The sequence below is a fragment of the Dioscorea cayenensis genome, unplaced genomic scaffold, assembly GCF_009730915.1.
Source record: "Dioscorea cayenensis subsp. rotundata cultivar TDr96_F1 unplaced genomic scaffold, TDr96_F1_v2_PseudoChromosome.rev07_lg8_w22 25.fasta BLBR01000385.1, whole genome shotgun sequence".
In the NCBI taxonomy this organism is placed as follows: Eukaryota; Viridiplantae; Streptophyta; class Magnoliopsida; order Dioscoreales; family Dioscoreaceae; genus Dioscorea; species Dioscorea cayenensis.
The window spans coordinates 86,863-97,103 of NW_024086776.1; the positions used below are offsets into that span (position 1 = coordinate 86,863).

The window sequence follows — 10,241 nt, forward strand, 5'->3', positions numbered from 1 at the left end:
ACATCCGGGATTCACGTTTGACCAAACTTAAGCTTCTCTAACCGCTCAAACCGAGCTTGATGCGCAGGGAGTGTGAATTCCATGACTTCCGGTTCAGAGGCAGGCTTTCGAGGATGTTTATCAACTGTTTTCTTTGATTTGGTGGCCATACCTGCATGTATTAGAAAAAAGAACATCAATCAATTCCATTCAGACTGCAGGAAGATAACAACACACGACCGTGTGGAAATTCCACACGGGCGTGGATAATTTCCACGGAGCGTGGAAAGCGCATGGCCCTTGTAACCAATCTCCATACCACACTCTCTATCTCACTTCCAGATCATCTTAAAACAAATCATAACCATTTTAACATGAAAATGGTGTGTATTATCCATTTCAATCGTTAGTAGTCAGTTAGATTCAAATGAAATCGAAGAAGAGAGGAAATCAAGGCCTACCGATGAGCTGAACATAAACACCCATACAATCCACACAATGCTCAATCAATCGACTCCAAGACGACAATAAGAGGGGATGAGTATGTCATAAAATGCTCTTTGGGTGGCTTAAGGTTATTTGAGGAGAAAGGTGTGACTATTGTATTGGGAGAGTGGACGGTCTTTTAACTCCTGGAGATCCACACGGGCGTGCGGGAGTCGTCCACGCCCGTGCACCCTCAAAGCGAAGGATTCACGGTGGTGACGCATGCGCCCCACGTGGCCTCGCTGGGTATTCAAGAAAAATATTATACACGCCCGTGCGGAATTTCCACACGGCCGTGGCCATTCACATGCCTAACTCACAGGGGCGGTCACACGGCCCTGTATCTTCTCGGGATGGAGAGGACTCCTGTGCAGATTCTCGCACGGGCGTGCGGAAATTACCCACGCCCGTGTGTGGTTCACGTGGTCGCTCACAGGGGCGAGTCCACGCCCCTGTGTGCTCTCGGGATGATCCGCCCACTCTGCAGGAATTCACACGCCCGTGCGGAAGTACCCACGGGCGCGTGACTGTTGCATGGTCGTTCACACGGGCAACCGCACGCCCCTGTGCCTTCCCTGGATGAGTTCGCGATGTATGACCAGCAGGCGTGTGGAAATTCCACCGCCCGTGTGTTTTCTTTGGATGACTTAGAAAAAAATCTGCGGGGCTCTGCAGAAATTCTTTGAACATGTTTACACACTCGAGCCCATGCCCTATTATGCAAATTTTTACCGATGAAAAAAATATGAAATAGAGCTCAAACGACCAAACTTTCGCCAATTCGACATGAAAACACACGATGAATTTTAAAAACCCACAACAAAATCACAGTACAAGCATCTAAAAATTAAGACACCAACACTTAACAATTTATTCATGCAAACAAACTAAACTAAAAAGATAAGAAAAGCGAGTAATTGCTTGGTGATAAGTGCTTGCATGCGATATGAATGCTGAAAACGTTCATTCCTTATGTTGAGCATTACTTTCCTCGGGTTTTTACATTAATATGTGTGTTTTTATGTTACTTTTACGTAGGTAGGGTTGTGAGGCTGAGTATGAAGGAAATGGGCCAATGTGGATCATAATGCACCTATTTTGGAGGAGATCTTGTTAAGGTTCAAAGCGCAAAGACATAGGTCGGTGTGAGATGCTAGAGTGTGTGCCAACCTCCCTCGCATTCGAGTGAGCACATCTATTCGGAGGGCACAAAAGGCGATCACGCTCGAGCATTCCGACTTATGCATATGAGAACAAGAGCCCCGCTAACATGTACATCATTGAAGAAGCAAGTGATTCACGACGTGAATGTGTGCCCGTTTGCGTTACCCCGATGAAAAGTGCGGAATTGGGGAAGTTAATCGGTCGAAGGCGTAGCGAGACAATGCAGCAACATTGTGGCAATTACTGTAGCAACACCGTTCACAGCGGGCCGAGAAACCAGAGAAACAGAGAATCCACACGGGCGTGTGGAAATTGTCCACGCCCGTGTGAAATTCGCAGGCAGCGTGTATCGTCCACGCTGGTGGAGTTGCACGATTCGACCCCTATTTAAAGCCGATTCAGCCCCGATTTTGGTATTCTTTTCTCTATCTTTTCCCCAACTTGTGAGAGGACTTCGTCTAGGGTTTCGAGGGGTATTGGCCAAGGTTTTGGGGAAGTTCTACGGCTCTGACATCATGATTCCATTAGGAAGAAGGTTGGTAGAGGAACTTCGATCGAGGCTTATCCTATACCGGATGAAGGAATCTTTGGACGACGAGTAGAGGACTCTCCACAAGACCATCGACACGATCATCGAGGGGGTTTCTTTATGGATTCATTGCTTTTACATTCGATTTCTTTGATTGTACTAAGCTCCATGGAGAGCTAAACCCCTAGTGGGTACTTGGATGATTGTGAACCCTAGGATGTATTCGTTTCATTGAACTTCTTTATTATGCTTTCAATAAATTGATGTTTATTGTGAGTTCCAACCTTGAATGCTTGATTGTATGAACATTTCCCCTAGAGTGACACTAGGGTTGAGAGTTCTTGTTGGTAACCTTGTGAGTGAGTGACACACCACTAGCGTTAGACAAAGCTAGGTTGGAGAGGGTTGAGAGGGTGAGTCGAGAGGTACAGGAGCGTCCCCTTTCCCCTCCGACGTGATAGATTCTACCTCCGTTCCTCGAGTTCTTTGCAGCCATAATGGAGTGAATGGTCTAAAGGATGAACCTCTGCTGGGGGCCTAGTTGCGCGTACAATGGAGTGAAGCGTTGAGAGGATCTTAGTATCTAGGGCTTAATTGTGGCTAGGGACCTTCCTTCTGGACCAAAGGGGTAGGTCTATATTTAGGAAGAGATTTATGACTTGGAATCCCTAGACCTCATTGCAACTCTATGCGAGTGCGAGGTGTTGAGATTGTTCGATTTCTCCTCCGGGACATGTATAGAGTTAGGCATAGTTGACCTTAGATTTGGGACTATGTATGTAAGGATTTCCACGACTCACCATTGCATTGATTAGGAAGCATAATAGAGTTCTTGCACTTGAAGTGATCATCCTAGGTGAAGCATTATCCGAGTACCCCATTCTTTATCGATTGCCTTACCCTCTTCTTACTTTTTGCTCTTTTCACTTGTTGTTTTTTATTGTTGAGAATTGAATCAATTTCACACTTGTCACTATTGATATTCCACATAGCTAAGAATCAAATTAAGTTTTTTTCACTCCCTACTCACAGTGGATTCGACCCCGTTCACCCGGGATTATTACTTCGACAAGCCCGTGCACTTGCGGGATATAAGCAAGGGGATCTTGTCAGGTTTTTGGCGCCGTTGCCGGGGAGCTAGGCGTTTAAAGATACTTTGCACTTTGTTTTCTTAGCTATTTCACCACACATTCTATTCCATATCTTCTTATTCTATCATCATTCGATTTTTCTTTTTTTCTTTACTTTTTGAGTGCGAGCTCAGGGTTATGACCGAGGGAATCCATCAATATTGATTGAAGGAGACCTTGAGCTTGAGCGTACACTTAGAAGGAAAGGGAAAGAACCTATCACGAAACGACCCAATCCGGTGATTTGGAAGTAGAAGGATCGACAACATGGCGGAGCAGAATGAGCAACAACGGACACTATCCGATTATGCCGGACCTTGATGTGGGGACACAATCGAGTATTGTGCGTCCCCCAATTCTGACTTAGAATTTCGAGCTAAAGCGGCATTCATCCACATCTTTGCGACGATCCGCACAATTCAATGGTTTGGCCGATGAGGATCAAAGCAGATCACATAGAGAGCTTCCTCGAGGGTGTGTGACATCTTTGAAGATAAATGGTGTGACGGATGATGCCATCAAATTGAGAAACCTTCCCATTTTTCCTTAAAAGGGAAAGCAAAGCGGTGGCTACACTCATTGCCTAGGGCATCAATCACTACATGGGAGGAGATGGTAGAAGCTTTTCTAGCCCGTTATTTTCCTCCCGGAAAATCAGCCAAGCTTAGGAATGAGATCTCATCCTTTATGCAATTGGAATTGGAGTCTCTATTTGAGACATGGGAACGGTTCAAGGAACTCCTGTGCCAGTGTCTGCAACACGGATTCCCGGACTGGATGATCGTTCAAACCTTCTACAATGGTTTGAACCCGAGTACAAGGCAACTCTCGGATGCGGCGGCAGGAGGTACCTTAGGTAGTAAGACCCCCGACGAGGCTCGTCAATTGATTGAGGAAATGGGGTTAAATAGCTACCAGTGGAATGCTAGATAGAAGAAAAAGGTGGCCGGTCTCCATGAAATTGATGCGGTAACTTCATTGGCGACCCAAGTGAAGAGTTTGAGTAAGAAGCTAGATCTTATAGCTCGAATGGAGTTCTGACCGTAACCAATTGCACCAGTTGTGGTGGAGGACATGCTCCCTCCGATTGCCCGATCGTCATTGGTGATGTTTCTTGATTGAGAATGTCGACTTTGTAGGTAATGGAATGAGACCTCAAGGGAATCCATACGACAACACCTACAATTCGAGGTTGGAAGAATCATCCCAACTTTTTCATGGAGTAATCAAGGACCACGAGAAGACCATGGGGCCATCGGGGTTCCAACAACAACAACAAGCCCCTCAAGTTGAAAAAGCAATTTCAGGTTTGGAAACCCGAATGACGGATTTGGAGAAGCACTTGGCTAGATTTGGTCAATCAGCAAATACAAGATTTGAATTAGTCGAGGCTACACTTCGCAATCACACCGCCTCCTTGCACAATCTTGAAAATCAAGTGGGGCAGATTGCGAAATCTCTTTCCGGAAGGCCACATAGAAGTTACCAAGCAACACGGAAACCAACCCGAGAGAACATGTGAAGGTGATCACTTTGAGAAGCGGTCGTGAGGTTGAAGGGAGGCTTCCGAGTGAGAAGCCGAAAGAACACGCACCCAAGGTCGTAGAGGTTGACAAGGGAGCAAGCATGGAGAAAGAGGTGGCACCCCCACCTTTCACGCCAAGAATCCCTTATCCCTCTAGATTGAAGAATGACCAAGGGGATGAACACTATAAGAAGTTCCTGAGTTTGTTCAAGCAACTCCACATCAACATTCCTTTTGTTGAGGCTTTGGCTCAAATGCCTAAGTATGCGAAGTTCCTTAAAGATCTATTGACCAACAAGAGGAAATTGGAGGAGAGTGCTTCAGTGGTGTTTGATGCTTCATGCTCGGCGGTGTTACAAAAGAACATGCCGAACAAGAAGAAAGACCCGTGAAGCTTCATTATTCCGTGTAACATCGGCAACTTAGGTGAGGAAATGGCATTGGCGGATTCGGGGGCAAGTATTAACGTCATGCCATATACTTTCTTCGAAAAGCTAGGCTTGGGTGAGCCTAGGCCTACTCGAATGACTTTATAATTGGCGGACCGAACGATACGACATCCGAGAGGCATCATTGAAGACGTACTTGTCAAGGTGGACAAGTATATTTTTCCGATTGACTTTGTAGTGCTAGATGTTGATGAGGATGCAGATGTACCCTTGATACTTGGGAGACCCGTTCTTGCGGACTTCCAAAGCATTGATTGACATGGACGGCGGAGGCTCACGTTGAGAGTCGGAGGCGATAAGCTCACTTACCGCCTTGCTTGAAGCCATGCGGCATTCTCTCGATTTTGATGATACTTTGTATTTTTCTAGACACTCTTGATGAAATTGTTGATGAATATATACGGGAAATGTTCAACCCGGATCCGTATGAATGTTTGTTCGACCAAGATGAGAGCATTGAAGAAATCTTGATGCTTGGTTCGATTGGAGGAAACATCTACCCCGGGAATTTTGAAGAAGGTGCTCCGAAAAATGAAGAGGGCTCGAAGATGCCACCGAAAACGCCCCAAGATTGTTGGAGACGTACATGAGCCAAGGGAGTTGGATGAACAATTGCTAGGTGGTCCGAAGCCCGATAGTACACCCTCTACCCTCAAGAGACTTTGCTCATCATGCTTTCAAGTTATGGGTAAGAGGGCAACCATCATTCATGAACCCCCGTGAGGTAAGAAAGATACGTCAAGCTTAGTGACGTTAAACAAGCGCTTCTTGGGAGGTAACCCAAGTGTTTACTGTTGTCGTACCCTTTAGTTTAGTTTGCTTGCATGAATAAATTGTTAAGTGTTGGTGTTTAAATTTTTGAGTGCTTGTGCTGCGATTTTATTGTGGGTTTTTAAAAGAATTCATTGTATGTTTTATTGAGAATTGGCGAAGTTTGGTCGTTTGAGTTCTATTTTGTGTTTTTTTATACGGTATATTTTTGCACAATAGAGGGCGAGGGCTACGAGTGTGTAAACATGTTCGAGGCTAGTTTACTGCGAGCACTGCGAGGTTTTTCTAAGTCATCCGAGAGAAAACACGCAGGGCGTGTGGAAATTCCACACGCCAGTGGATGTGTACTGTGAACTCTTCCAGAGAGGGCACAGTGGCGTGCGGCTGCCCCTATAGATGACCATGCGACTGGCGCACGCCCGTGGGTAATTTCCACACGGGCGTGTGCCTTCCTGCAGAGTTGGGCAGATTTTCCCCGAGAATACACAGAGGCATGGACTCGCCCCTGTGGCCGACCTTGTGAACCATGCACGCGCGTGGGTAATTTCCGCACGCCCGAGCGAAACTCTGCAGGTTGCTCCCTCCATCCCGAGAAAATACAAGGGCGTGCGGCCGCCCCTGTGAGTTGAGGCCTGTGAATACCCACGCCCGTGGGGAATTCCCGCACGGGCGTGTGGGCGACTTGATATTGTTCTCGGATAACCAAGAAAGTCACAGGGGCGTGCGTCTTTCCCTGTGGGTCTGGCGCACGGGCGTGGGTATTTTGCCACTGCGCCCGTGGGAGATCGTTTTAAGTCAGTGAGAGTTTTTTTCCGAGGCGCTGCAGGGCGTGCATACGCCCACTGTGGAGCTTTTTGAAGTGAGGCACAGGGCGTGGGGAATTTCCACACACCGTGTGGATGCCTGAAACGTCAAAAAGTCGCGAGTTCTGTTTAAAAAGGGGGTGATTTCTCTCCTTCTTCACGACTCTTTTTCCCTTGAAAACACTCTCACAACATTCTCCGAGTCCCTTGCGCCAGTTTGGTGGGATTTTAGCAAGTTTTCTAGCTGGCTTCCTATTTTCTCATTTCTCTTCGTCGGTAAATTCATTTTCTTCATCTTCTTCATCAATTCATGATTTCTATTGTTTAATCTAGTGAACAATGTCTCGTTTCTTTAATTGGAACAATGAATTACATTTAGAATGATGTTAGAGATATTATTGAGTAGTATTTTTGGATTGATGATGCCTGGCCGTGCGGTTGTCACGCCCCGTGGATCCCTGCAGGCGTGCAAAAAAATTCCACCGGTCGTTTGGATTTACTGCGAGTATTATTTTATCGACTTGTTTGACCAATTTTTGTTTAAAATTTTTGCGAGATCATGGTACCTAGGGTCAAAGAAGCAAGGCGATAAGAGGCCACGTGAGTCATCCTCACGAGCCCGAGGGCATGCGATTTGCTATTCCCGAACATCAGGCCTGTTATGAGCGCTTATCGAGACTCCGCTTCAGACAGACTCGATTCTTGGACACGACTATATTACGGGATCTTCAGGAGGGAGATGAATTCGCTGAGGAGATTGAGGAACTTGTTTCTGAGGGGGGTTGGCGGCAGTTGTTGACAATTAGAGAGCCAGCCATCCTAGCCTTTGCACTGGAGGTGCTCTCCTCGTTCGAGTTTGATAGGGCATATGCGAGCTTCGACAGTTTAGGCACCGTTCAGTTCAGAGTATTTGGACACTACCATAGTTTGAGCATTACGCAGTTCTCCATATTACTTGGCTTATACGAGGAGGCATTCACAGATTCTGAGGAGTACGCATAGTTACCTACTGATTATCCTGGAACCTTGACCCCGCAGAGAGCTTACAGAATGCTATGCGGTCGAGGGGTCGGTCTGAGACTGGGGTTTCCAAGGCCACGTGCCTTTCCCGGCCAGCCCTATAGATACACTGCGCAATCATGAGTAGGGTCGGGTGAATGGCCATGGCGATAATCTTGGTGTCTTGAGCCGCCCGAGGAGTTCTTGTATGTTGTACTCAATGGTAGAGCACGTATCGATACACTTAGAGCACATTTTGGCTGATTACATCGGGGCATCGGGGGACGATACACTAGGCGGGAGGCGATCTTCTCGGGTCCTTAGATTACGAGATTAGTCTTTGGGCATGGGTCTCGTGGATTCGATTCAGTGGGGCCGAGAAGGCGAGTGTACCGAGCTTCCCACAGGGTCTAGAGGCGATGCGGTTGATGGGCATGGTCCGTAGGGTTCGAGACGGGTGTTTTTGCGTTAGTTCTACCGAGCCCCGGAGATAGGCGAGGATGAGGGATGATGGCCCTGGAGCATCTCGGCCCACCCCGAGCCTCGGCCCGCATCGATTGACACGAGGCACCTCCGGTGACGAGGAACCATCTCTAGTGCGGATGTTTTCACCTTCTCGAGCTAATGATCGCTTTGAGAGGCTCGAGAATGGTATAGGAGTGGTCCGAGCCGAGGTTGCTTTGAGGTTAGGGGCTACGTGAGGCCACTCGAGTACCACGAGTTCATGGCATGTTTTCGACATTTTACTGCGAGATCTTAGAGCGAGGCGTTGCCTCATCATTTGTCCTCTGACCCGAGGGACCCTTGAGTCCCGTCGGCTCCCTCGGCACGGAGGACCCACTATATGCTTCCACTTGATAACAGTCAGCCTGCAGAGGGCCTGGCGACTTGACACTTGACCTTTCTTTTTACTTTCATGCATTTTACTTTATCTTATTTTTCTTGTTTTTTTAGACTTGTTCACTCGGAAAGGATTTTTTTCCTTACGAGTTTATGTTATTTTGCATTATCGAGTTGTATTCATTGTTTCATCTTTTTATACACTCGAGTTATTTTTTTGTTTTTTCTTGAGCTTCACTTGAACCCCCTCGTGTATGCGTGCAGATGGTCTTGTCTTCTTGGAAATTGAGACTTAGTCATGGGCACAGCCAAGGTGCTTTGGCACTTGGCCGTGTGGGCTTCACAACCCGTTGGAACACTACTCCCAATGAATTAGCTCCATCAAACGAAACACTAGGAGTCAGGGGAATATTGTTTTGATTGCTTCTCCCACATATATTTTTAATTGATATACATTATGAGTGAGCTTGCATGTGTACATTGAGGACAATGTACAACTTAAGTGTGGGGGAGTTTCATAGTGCACACATCATTTCTATTGTTTTTTTGATTGATATATGCTCACATAGCTAATGGCGGTTCACCCTAGTTGCAATGATTGTATTCTTAAGTTTATGAAAAATTGTTAACATTGAATGTTTTCATGCTCTAGTTCTTGCTTGAATTTGTAGGAATTTTTTTGCCCGATTTACACTTAGTGCACTACTCACTCTTTGAACTCTATTGGAAACTCATGTTCGATGTTAAAAGCGGACTAGTTAGGTTTATTTTCTTGTGCTAAAAAGTTTTATTGTTTATTTTGAATTGTTGGGCGGAAAGAGCTACCACCTATGAAGTATGAAGCTACTCTCACAAAGTCGGATATTAGTCATGCCCTAATGAGAGAAAGAGATTTCTCATAGGATGAGTGAAAGCTACCACCGGGTAGAAAGAGCTACCGCCTCGAAAGTGTGAAAGCCACCTTAGCGGCCGCTTTGGAAAGGAGCTACCTTAGAGGATGTGTGAAGCTACTACCATCTTCTAAAATTTTTTTATCACTTATGTAGATAAATAAGTCCCTTGCACTTAGAACTTTGAGGAGTATAACTGGGGTGTTTTGAGTGAGTTCACACACTTACAGAAATTCGGGTTTGTTATCCTTTTTTTGTTTCATGTTTTTTTAGCTAGAGCATTGATTTTTTTCGTATTTAGTGTTGAAATTTCCCTTACTTGTAGAATGCTATCTTTTTGTATACTTTGGTGAACCTAAGGCCAAGCACTTTCAATATTTTTCTTCACGGATGCACAGAATGTTTTAATGTTTGCTTGAGGACAAGCAAAAGCTTAAGTGTGGGGGAGTTTGATAAGTGCTCGTGTGATATGAATGCGAAGCGTTCATTCCTTATGTTGAGCATTACTTTCCTCGGTTTTTACATTAATATGTGTGTTTTTATGTTACTTTTACGCAGGTAGGGTTGTGAGGCTGAGTATGAAGGAAATGGGCCAATGTGGATCATAATGCACCTATTTTGGAGGAGATCTTGTTAAGGTTCAAACGCGAAGACATAGGTCAGGTGTGAGATGCTA

The 10,241-nt window shown here is 45.9% G+C and overlaps 1 non-coding gene across 1 annotated transcript; it reads right to left on the reverse strand.

Moving 5' to 3' along the window:
* Window positions 1–3,948: 3,948 nt before the first annotated feature.
* On the reverse strand, window positions 3,949–4,055 carry LOC120254219. Its single transcript, XR_005534546.1, has one exon. It is a non-coding gene; the product is annotated as a small nucleolar RNA R71 (small nucleolar RNA).
* Between the last annotated feature and the right edge of the window lie 6,186 nt (window positions 4,056–10,241).